Genomic DNA, 12,597 nt, shown 5'->3' on the forward strand with positions numbered 1-12,597 from the left:
ATTCGTTTTAGCCCCTAGGGTTCATTTTCAATTTATTCACATAGGCTTTTTCATACTTCCTTTACATTGATTCACATATATGCACAAGCAATTCCATATCATTATCATACCATTTCGTTTGGATATCATTTAATAAATTTACCCTTTAAAACCTATTAACCTGACTAGGACTTGGATGGGTACACGGATCATCCAACCAACACATCAACTAGCACCGAAGTGCGTTATCGGATAAACCGAAGTAAGGGAAATTGGTACATATAGTGTATACTGGAGCACGAAGTGCATACCGACACATAAAGTGCATCCTAGCACACGAGGCACATCCTGGCACATAAGCACATAATCCCATACACAATTCAACCCTATGACATGCCAACTATATTTGACTCAGCCTGGCTAGTTAATAGGGTACCAATGTTTAATTTCATTTAGAATTCAGTACATATACCATTTTTCAATCATATACATATTACAATTCAAATCATCGTTTATACACATTTATTTCATAACATACAACATATTTCTACTCAATTCCCATTCCATTATATCATAATTCAAGTAATTTATGCCATTTCCATTTTATTCATTTTAGTCCTCTATATCGAATTCCATATCTAACTCAATTAAAAAATTTCATAATATCTCCATATACTCACCTCAATGATTCATCAGTCAGCAAACATGCATATGCAAGCCATTATTTTTATCCCGAATTATAAAAGTACAAACTAGATTTCTAAGTCACTCGTTGATAACTTTTGTTTTTTCTTTCCTTCTCGAAGGTTCTGTATCGACGTTAGCTACAAATAGTCATAAAACATGTAACACTATCAATTTCCATCCAATGCACAATCAGATACAAGATCAAAGATATTTTTTAATTTATTCAATTTAGTCCCTAAACCCGAGGCAAGCACAACTTTGGATCTAAAGCTTCGGATTAAAATCTGATTTCACATTTACTTATGAGGAGCCTTCTACTTCCTATTTCTACGACAATTTCATAATAGATTTGAATTTTATTCAATTTGGTCTCTAATGTGGCAAAGCTAACAATCAAGCTTGTTAAGCTTTACAATTTAGTCCTTTTCATATTCTAAGCCTAATTTCTATCAATTTCACACCTAACTCAACCAATTCTCAACAATGGAAACTTATCAAAATTTCACCAGTTGAACAAATTGATACATGGGTTAGCTTAATCAAGCTCTCATGATAAAAAAAATCTATGAAAATCAAAGAAAAATTGATAGAGACTTACTTGCAAATGGATGGCTGAATGAATAAGGGTTTCAAAAGCTTTTCCCATTTAATCTATAATGGTGGATGGTTGAGTTGGAGATGATGATGACTTATCTCCACTCAAATTTTACTTATATAGTATGCTTAATTATAATTAATCTTAATTAATTAATTGACTAAATTATGATTAATTAAACTTTAATCATTAATTAATTTAATCTAATGACATCTTCCATCACCATCCACTAACAATAAATTAAAATTGGTTTATTAACCATTTTAGTCCTTTGTATAATTGCTATTTAAGTCTCCAAGCCTTTTCCTAATTAAAACTCTATAGTGATTAAAATTTTACAATTTAGTTCTAGGCCTTAATTAACCACATATTCGACTAAATTGCTTAACCAAATTTTAATATATCAATATAATAACTCCATAAATATATCTATTTAATATATAAGAACTCAGTTTATGGAAAAGAGGTTCCAAAATCGTAATTTTTGACACCATTAGAAATCGGGAAATTACATGTTATTCATAACAAAGAGAAATAATGCTAAGAGATAAGATTTCAATAAAGAATAAGAAGCTTGTTAATGAAATGATTAACTTTTGGTTTAATGATCTAAGTGAAAACTTTTTTTGAATGAGACATATTTATATTTATGAATGAGAATGTGGTGATATGAATCACGTAAGTGATAAAGTGAACTTGTGATTGAACATAAAGTGGTAACTGGTAATTGTGTCATATGAATAGCACAAAAATTTTGATACACAAAAAAATTAAAAAAAGTGCATTTAGTTGCATAATTAGACTAGATTTCATGCATCGTATCATATTTACGTTTTATGTTACTTTTACTTTTTTAGTTATTTTAAGTAATAATATTTTAATAAGTATTTTGACTTGAATTAGGTCCAATCTGCATGAGGAGTGAGTTCAAATACAAGCGAAAATAAGATAGGAGCCTAAAAAAAGAGAAAAATGATAGGTATTGTGAGGCAACGTGCATGTTGCAATGCACTGGGTCGTGTAGCATAAATAGGCTTTTTTGTTCCTTATTTCGTTTCTTCATGCCCAAGTCAAATTAAGTCCTAATTAGCTAAAAAAAGACTAAATAAACATCTTTAGGTTTCAATTAGGTGTGCTAAAAAGAAACAACATTAGTTTTATTTTTATTAAGTTTTTTTTGTTTTCTTTTGAAGTAATTGTAGCCGTCGTGCTAACGTTTGTGAAATGAATGCTTTGATTGAGAGTGAGGTTGCAACTATTCAGTTATTGTTTTTATGATTATTTTCATTTATTTATTTTGACTTTTGTTATGAATTTATCACTCAAGTAGTGGTGAAGTAAATCGAAAGTTAATGGGTTATTAATTGAAATAGGTTAGAGATAAGTTTAAGTTAATGGAAAGATTAATTGTTCAATTTTGTAACACCCCTTACTTGAGTTATAACGATAACTAGAGCAAGAGATGCCATATTTGGACACTAAATCACTTGCAAATCAAATTCTCTAAACCATCAAAATATATAAACTTCATTAAGTACTTTCACTAGCATTTTATACATATATACCTTAATTAAACCTAAATGCATGTCATAATCTATACTAAAAGTTGGTTTGCATACTCTCTTCCAAGCCTTGGTGATATGATGAGATGTTTTAAGATCGATCGCCGATCTAGGGCTTCAATCCAATCATTCACCTACGCATTAAACAACCATGTGTTAAGCTACAGTATAGCTTAGTAAGTACCCATGAATTCAATTTTTACCAGTATCATAATTAAATTATCATTCACAATATTGTTAACATAAAGTCAGGAATATGACATGTTTAACAAGAATTTTAATTACATTTACAACATTGTCAAGAATTTCACTTCAGTATTGTCACACCTAAAATAGTGCTTGGAATTTTTTAGGGTAAGTTAGGGATATTAGCTCATATGTGCTCGGGAATTTTGTAGCATGGTAAACCAAAAATGTTTTCATCTATGGCTTTTTGAAAATCAAATCAATTTTTGAAAATATTACTGAAAAGACATTCAATTTTGAAATGAGGACTGATTTGTAAAAGGGGATGAACTTTGAGTGTTTATAAGGCAGTTAAATCAAAATTTAAAATTTAACCTAATATTTCCCCCACCTACAGCAAACTCACGAAACCCCCATCATTTTTTATTTTTGTTGTCGTCCGTTGCTTCTCCAAGCACTTCCCACTCAATTTTATTTTACAAACTTTATTCCTTTGATTTCCATCATCACTCAAGCCATAGATTTCCATAGAATTTTAAGAAAAACACCTAAAAACACCATAGATTTCTCCATTGTTTAACTTTTGGGTTTTTCAGATTTTTGATCAAACACTCAATTCTTCTTCAGCTAAGGTAATGAATCATTTATATTAGTTTTAGATGTTATCTAGTCATTTAAATTGAGTTTTGACCTATTAAATCGTATATTTTGAATAAAAGTCGAAATTGGGTCGTTAATGGTAGATTTTGGGATTTTGAGTAAAAACAAGGTTTCAAAAATTTTTTCAATCAGTTTTGATATGAATATATGGTTTCTAAACTGAGTTTAAAGTTTCGTTAAATATTTCTTAAGGTTTAATGAATTTTCGTGAAAATTACCATAACATGTTGAAAAATTTCAATACCATGAATCGGGTAGTTTTGCATAGTTTAAAGGTTGAAAATCAATCGTAGGTCAATAATTAGATGAATGGAAAAAAATTTAGGCAAAAATATTGAGTATAGATTGAGATAGTTGAGTTTCAAGTTTGTTACGTCGAAGGTTTCGGTTACATGAGAATTTAGCTTAGGCTTGTGCTTTTTTATTGATTGAAGTGAGTCTTTGACTGTATGTTGATTGTGCTTCTTGTGTGATTTACTTGTTGAAGCTTCGGATTCGTTAGGATCTTTTACGAGTTAAGGAAAATCTAGTTTGAGCTATCGGAGTCTAGGCGAAAGTGAACAGTGAGTGTTTGGAATCGCTGCTTGTAGACACGATTCATTACGTTAATTGTGAATTTAGAAGTAGTCAAAAATCCTACTCCAAAATTCTGAGTGTAAGCTTTCTCATACTATTGATTTAATATGTGATGGTATGTTGTGAATTTATGGATTAAAATGTGATAGTATGACATGTGAAATAAGCTTATGATGGCTATTATGAAAGAGTTGATTGTGGGCATGTTATATGTGCCAAATGATAGTGATTATGTTGTGCATATAATGTGAACATATAACGAAAAAGTGCAGAGAACGGTAAGTAATATGTGTGTTTAATAACATATATTTTGGCCTTGTGATCTTTGAGACTGTTGGATATAGTTGGCATGCCATAGGTGATCTGTCATAATTCGGTGTAGTAGATTAAACTGGTTTTCACATTTAAGGAGCTTGAATACAAGCATTTTCGTTATGTTTTAGTTAAGTTTTCTTAGTTTTAATTAGATTCAATAAAATGTGCAAGTTGAGTCTTTTATTGACCTTAGGGGCCGAATGAGACCCAAGGGTGAGCTAACGCACTTTATGAGTGTGTAGGAGACCATTAGAAGGTGTATTAAATGAATACTGGTCATTATGTCATAACACGGATGACTCAATGTCACAACATAGGGAAGAGAATGGAGAAAACTCAAGTCTACCTTCGATGTTGCGACACAAGCTGAGGGTGTCGCGACATACCCTTGAAGATAGCTGAAGAGGAGTATACTGATTGCTATGTCACGACGCAAGTCCTGGTGCATCGTGACAATGACTTTGTGATGAAAATTGAATATGAATTAGGGGCATTTTAGTCTACACAATCAAACTTTAAGCTTGACGACGTCAACTAAACTAGGGTTAAGGATGACGACCACCTAAAAGCCATAAATAGGCTGATTTGGCACATGTTATGACATCAATCCTTTAGCCTAGATTCTTTCTTGTAAACATCAATCCTGTAGCCTAGATTCTCTCTTGTAAATTTAGTTTAGCTTTCTTTCTTTCTTAGGGTTTTAGATTTATTTCAATTGTTCTTATTGATTTCAAGAGATCTAAATTGTGGAAGCATTCGACCTATGCTGATTTGTGCTTAATTTTAATACAATCAGGCTCTTTCATTTACTCTATCTTGTCAATTTAATTAGCATTCTTTCTCTTTACATTGATTATATATTGTCTATGGAAGTCATGAGGAACTAATCCCTCTATGGGGAATTAGCGAGTGGAGGTATGATCTGTTAACTGTTTTGTAGGGTTACTCAATAGATCAACTATGTAACAGCCCGATTTTGGGCCTAGTCGGAACAATAGTTTCGGGATCACAAATCCGACAAGGAAAAATATATTTTTCTTATATTTTTATGGTCTACGATTTCACGGAATGATTTTGTGAAAATTTCGTTTGAAAATTTCGACATTTGGGCACTCAATTTAGTCAAAAGGACTAAATTGTAAAAAGTGCAAAAGTTGAGTTCTACATGTTAGAGGTGTTCAATTGTTATGAAACTTTAAATTGGAGGTCCTTATATGGTAATTAGACCATTGGTTAAGTTGGTAGACAAAAATGGGCATGAGATAAAGTGAAATAGGAAAATTTTAAGTTAGGGGCAATTTGGTAATCTAGTAATTAAAATGAATTAAAAGGGAAAAAGATGGCAAATTGTGCTCATCTTCTTCATTTGGACGAAATCAGAAAGGGGGGAAGCCATTGTTAGGGTTTTCAAGCTTCCAAGCTCCATTGTAAGTGATTCTAAGCCCCGTTTTTAATGTTCTTTACTTTTTTGGAGTCCCGGTAACTTGATTTTGCTTATTCTAGCAATAATTTAATCTAGGGTTTATATTTGGAAAATACCCATATGTGAAATGTGTTTATTTTGATGTTTTATGGTAGAATATGAAGCTAGAAATTATGTTAAGCAACTTTTGCTAAGCGATTTTGAGTAAAAACGAGTAAAACGACATAATCGATAAAAATACTAAATGTTCATAAGTGTTAGAGTGGGAATTTGATGTTGCCATAGAAGGGAAAAATGTTCAGCATGTCATAATACATAAGAATAAGGATGAAGTTTAATTTACGAGCTTTGGGGAAAAGTGTAAATATGCAAAAATTTAGGGGCAAAATTGTAATTTTGCCAAAGTTTGAGTCAAGGACTGTTTTGCTAAATGTGAGTACTAAATAATTCAAATGTGTTATTATAGATCAAGAAAGAATTGGAATCGACATTGACCGGAGAAAAGAAAAGATTAAAGATTAAATTGCTAAATTTTTATATTGTTGCATCAAAGTAAGTTATGTGTAAATAATAGTAATATATTTTTATAAATTGTGAATTTTATTTGATATGTGAATCAATATTGAATGTGGAAGGAAAATTATTCATGAATTATTCAAGTGTTAAAGTGTTGAAAATAAAGTGTTAAGTGTAAATTCCCGGTTGAACTTAGGAATAGAAGTGGATACAAGTGACATGTCACTAGAGATCAGTGTTACAGTGTTACAGTGAGTCTCGGGTGCTGGGTGATCTAGCATGTGTTGCAGACACCTGACAGCTTGTGTGAGCAGGCCCGTGGACATTTCCAGTGTTATTGATCAGTGGTAGCTTCAGCTACATTTCAGTGGTAGCTTCGGCTACATATCAGTGTGGCACTTATGTGCTAATTCTCTACGTATCCGTATATATTCCAAGTGTTCAACGGGAAATTGACTAAGTGAAAATACATGAGATCATGTAACGATTAAGTGTAATTGAATAATGAATATATGTGTGGAATTGAATTGAATATTGACTTGAAAATGGAAAAGTGAATTTTGAATTGAATAGTGATTAAAAGTGAGAAAGTGAAATTATGAAAAAGTAGAATTAGCAGCAAAACAATGTTGGACAGTAATAATAGTGTGACTTTGAAAAATCACCAAAAATGGTGGAAATTGAATTAGAGAGTGAATAAGATATTAAATGAAAGACTAAGGAGTCTATTTTTACATAAAAGAAACAGAGAAAGCAAAAGAGTTATACATTTTGAGATATTTGAATTTTAGTGAGGCAAGGTCAGATTGATTTCGGAATCCCCTGTTCTGACTTTGGAAAATAATTAAAAATTTTAAAAAAATGATTATGAGTTATAATTTATATGCTTAGAATCCTTAATGAGTCTATTTTCAAAGGGAACAAACATAAATACCATCCAAGTTCTGTACAATGAGATAATTCATTTTTAGTGAAGAGAGGTCAGAGATGTTGAGCAGTGAAAAAGGGGTTACTTTAAAGAATAAACTGTACTAATTGGCCAATTCAAAAATTCTGAAAATTTTATGGTAAGAAGATATGTGAGGATAGTTTCAAGGAAAATTAACGGATCTAAATTTTGAGCTCTGTAGCTTCGGATAAAAATGATTTAGTGACTCTGACTCAAATAGACAGCTTTGAATTTAAATATAAGTGAATAGTGAAATTATGTATAATGCTATTTAAGCATGTTTTATACATAAAGGATGTGGAATGGAGAGGAGGAGGAGGACAATAAAATGTATGAAATAATTGTGTATAATGGTCATATGCCCGATTATAATCGGTAAATGTTAAATCGAATGGTAAATACGTATTGGTACTGAAGGAACTATTGCAGTATTGAAAAGCAATTGATCAAATGTTTAAGAAATTTAGTCATGACATACACATATATATATGTGTGTGTGTGTGTGTGATAATAATGATATATGGATGATTATACCATTGAGTTGCATTGATTAATTCGGTCTATGCGATGAAAATGTCAAGAACATTTGTCTTTGATATGTGATGATCATGGTTTAAGCTCATGTGGGAAAATAAAGTTTCATAGTATGAGAGTGTAGTATTGAAATATATATATATATTGGATTGAGAAATTGATTTGAATTGTGAACATGAAAGATTGTGAATTGAATAAAATGGAAATGGAGCTTTGAATTACATGAGTAAGTATCGGGTCTTGTAGGCCCTATTTGTTATGAATATAATATTTTGAGGATATGTTGTAAAGAATTATACAAGCACGTTAAAAATTTGAAGAGTTTAAATTTGAATGAAAATTTGTAACTCGGTTTAATATGTTTACATGTGTAAGTGTTCTAGTAATGCCTCATACCCTATTCCGGAGTTGAATACAGGTAAGGGGTGTTACAAACTATTTGACAAAGGAAGAACGTGAAACAAAACCTAGGCTTGGCAACCCTGAGAAATCATCAAGGTGGGAATTAAGCCAAAATTGGTATTACCCATCCATGAACACCTCAACCCCAAACCAGTCTAAACTGTGAGGTCGAAAGATAAGTAGTTCTAGTTGACTCGTTATGCTAGTGGAAGATCAAAGGGTCCTGCTAGGGTAGCGACTAGTTAATTGATGAGGAACCCGAAATGACAGTTGATGGAGATTACTGAAGTGAGTTAATAACCCATAATCAAATTTGATTTATTCTCCCATTTTAATCTCTTGAAGTTTATCTTTTTTTGTTTTTTGTTTTATCACTGTTATTATAAAACCCTAAAAATCCTTTATTTCATATTTTTTGCCAGTATAACTGATTTAAAATTATTAATTAGATTTTTTAGTGTTTAGGTTAGAATTGATCTAGCACTCGCCTCCTTTAGGTACGATCCTTGAAGTACTCACCTAATTTGTTGTAAAACTATAATACAACTCGACCTGTACTCCTGTGAATACCGCCCTGTCTTTCTATATTTTATTGCAGTATTCACACTCTGGATGTTAGTACGTCTTGAGACGGTCAAGTTGTTATCACCGTTGTCTAGGAGGCAATGTCACTAGGTTAATTTTAATTTTTGCACGTAAAAGAATAAGTAGGAAATTTCTCAATTATAGATATGATTTTATTTATTGTTACTAATCTCTTATATATGGGTTAGTGTATGACTCGTGATAGGAGCACACCTATTGTAGCAGCCACAGATCCAGAAAGAATAATCTAAAGAAGTCACCGTCAGCAACAGCAACAACAATAGCAGATGCAAGATCCACCACTACCTACTACAGGTAATGTACCACGAGAAAATCCATTGTTCGGTGACGATGGCGGTAACGTTTTAGGAAATCCACCAGCACCACAGTTACCTATAAATGTACATATGGCCTGAAACAAGAGAAGCCTAAGGGATTATGCCTTACCAAGCCTGGTCATAGTTCAGGAAAGTATAATAAGGCCGGCGGTTACAACGAATCAGCATTTAAAATGGTTTTTCCAACTCTGTGATACTTTTAAGTATAATAGGGTCACTAATGATGCTATTTGTCTTTGTTTGTTCCCTTTTTTTTTAATTTGTAACTGATAACTCTTGGAAAGAGTTATATTTTATGCCTTTAGACTTGGTTAATTGCTTGTACTTAGGTAAGTTTAGTTGCATTTTAGGATTTTCCATTAGTATTTTTAGAAAATTGCATTAAAAGGCTTGGACTGTGCTTAAATGTTATTACATGTTACTTCTAATTGTTTGCGGGAAGGATTTGTTTGTTGAGTGGAAGGTGCAGAATGAGGAAATAAAGTAATGGAGTGAAGGTTTGTCCTGGCAAAAAGTTGGACAGTTTGCCAATATGAAAGCCTGAAAATGTTAGGAAAAGGCCCAATCAACACTGAATCGTTATTAGCCCTGCTGTACATATACCAGAAAAATTAGCCTAAAAATAGGAAAAATTTCATGGGATCATAGGATGATGGGTCTACTCTAAAGGAAGAGGTATAAAACCCCACAAGAAAGTGGAAAAAGGGGGAGAGATGGTTAGAGAGACAATTGGGAAAAATCCTTGGACAAAAGTAAAGGATAACGGTTGAGAACAAGGTATAGTCAGAAAGGGAGAAGAAGAAGGTAGTCCCTTTAGGCAATCACAAGATATTGCATTGCCAGAGTTGTGGGCTGGATAGGCGAAAGCCATCTTCCCTAAGTTCTTCCTTTTATTCTTTATTTGTTTCTTTGTGATCTTAATTGATGAAAATGATGTTGAATATTATTTTGAATTTGGATGTTATTTACCAACCCATGAGTTAATCTCATAGGGTTGGGATTGCTTGATGAAACATTTATTTCCTTTAATGGCTAAAGCCTAGATTAGTGTTAATTTACTGTTTCATTCAATGGTATTAATAAATCTCATGCGTATAATCTCGACATAGATGAATGTGTAACATGTTTATGAAATTAATCTAATATTGACAATGTTAGGTTAGTTAGATCGAAATTGAATGGTATGAGCAAGTATTCAAATGAATACTTGTAGCAGTCTTTAATCATGAGTAGTGTTCCATACGAAAATAAGACAAAGCAATGCTAGGTACTATGCTAAAGGCCTATAGACATATATCACTGTAGGCAAGGTAACTTGAGGTCTTGCTCTCGAAAGAAGCAGGCCATTTTAGTCTCTTCCGAGTAGTAGAATAAAATTGATTTTTCCAAGGCATTATTGGTTATTAAGGGTAGATTCTCAGTAATCCCAACCTTACGATTCAACATCGTAGATCCTTTAACCTTTGTTGTAACATCTCTATTTTCACATCCTTAGTTGTTACTTGTTTACATATTATTCATGTAATCATTCTCGTAATTTCCATTACATGCTTACTATTGTATTGCCATAGCATTTTCATTTATTTGACAGAATTCACATATTACACACTTCAATTATCCTTAATTATCTCTACATTCTTATTTTTATTTTTTCCATAGCATTAAACACACTCCTTTATAATAACTTGACCAATTTATACCTAAGCAATCCTTGTGGAGACGATCTCACTTGTCACTTTATTACTTGATCTAACGTGTACACTTGCATAATTTGCTTAGCATATCCACACGTGACAATAACACCTTTTCTTGACTAGAATTGTAGAAACCAGGGTCTATCATGACATGGGATGAGCTTGCTGAAAAGTTCTTACAGAAGTTCTTTCCAATTAGCAAAGCAGATCAACTATGAAGAGAGATTACTATTTTTAGATAGATGGAGGGAGAAGTTTCTATGAGGCAAGGGAACGTTTTAAAATGTTAATTCAAAAATGCTCGCACCATGGATTTCCTGAGTGGATGTGACTATAGGTATTTTATAATGGGTTGGATACAAATGCATGATCTGGATTAGATGGAGCAATAGGAGGAGCCCTTATGAACAGAACGTACAAGGATGCACACGAAATCATTGAGAATATGGCACTAAACTCCTGTCAGTGGCCAATTGAACAATTCACATATGGTCAGAAACCCGCCACTGTAAAATTTATCCAAGAGGATGACAAGTATCAACAATTAGTAGATAGACTCAACCGTATCGAATCTGCTTCAACACCTTCTATGCATGTGGGAGACAAATCGCTCTTCCACAATATCAACAATCCTGTCAATGATGTAAATTACCTTGGGAATAGGGGTGGAAATCCTTATTCTAATACATATAATCCCAGTCGAAGAGATCACTTGAATCAGAGATGGGAAGGGAATCAATGAGCAAGTAATAATTCAAATCAAGCTAAAATAACTAATTACCAACCTCTTTATTTGCAGAAACCCTAGGATAGGGCCAACCCAAATGACCATACTGCATGTGGTCAATGTCTGGACAGAATTGGGGGAGAGATGCAGTCAATGAGAACGGATGTCAAGCAGGTGTAGTTTGAGTGAACCAATTCAACAAGAAAACTTACTAGACTCAAGGATCAAATATTGATGAGTATGACAGGTGACATCAAAAGAAAAAATGGAACAAGTATTCCCAACAACAAGGAAGATAATCCACGAAGAGAAGGTAAGGAGCACGTGAAAGTAATTACGTTCTGATCGAGCAAAGTACTGAGTAGCCTAGAAGCCACTACTCTGGAGACAATTGCAGAGAATAATGATGATCCTCAAGAGGTATCCTTAGAAGCAGAAGTTGAGCCAGAATCAGAGGAGGTAACCACACCGGTAATAGAGACAAGGAAAGAAATAACTAAAGATTCTCTCGGTGCGAAAACCCCATTCCCTTCAAGACTAGAGGAAAAACAAAAGCTGGATGAGGATGAATTTGTAAGTTTCCGAAACCTATTTAAAACATTAAATTTTAACCTACCTTTAATTGAGTTAATTGAGAAGATTCCCAAGTACGCTAAGTTTTTAAATGAGATGATGGCTAAGCGTAAGAAAATTAAGGAAGGAGAATAAGTTAATTTAAATGATTCCTATAGCGTGATTATTTCAAGACAGGTATCTTGGAAATTGAAAGACCCCGTGATTTTCACTATACCCATAAAGATAGGGAGTATTCATTTTGATGCCTCTATCAATATTTGGAAAACTTGGGTTAGGGGAGCTTAAAACTACTC

The 12,597-nt window shown here is 32.8% G+C and overlaps 1 non-coding gene across 1 annotated transcript; it reads right to left on the minus strand.

Annotated features, from left to right (window-relative positions):
- Nucleotides 1–11,212: 11,212 nt before the first annotated feature.
- Nucleotides 11,213–11,316, minus strand: LOC121223924 (small nucleolar RNA R71). Its single transcript, XR_005921390.1, has one exon. It is a non-coding gene; the product is annotated as a small nucleolar RNA R71 (small nucleolar RNA).
- Nucleotides 11,317–12,597: the final 1,281 nt, after the last annotated feature.

Source organism: Gossypium hirsutum, chromosome D11, assembly GCF_007990345.1.
Source record: "Gossypium hirsutum isolate 1008001.06 chromosome D11, Gossypium_hirsutum_v2.1, whole genome shotgun sequence".
In the NCBI taxonomy this organism is placed as follows: domain Eukaryota; kingdom Viridiplantae; phylum Streptophyta; class Magnoliopsida; order Malvales; family Malvaceae; genus Gossypium; species Gossypium hirsutum.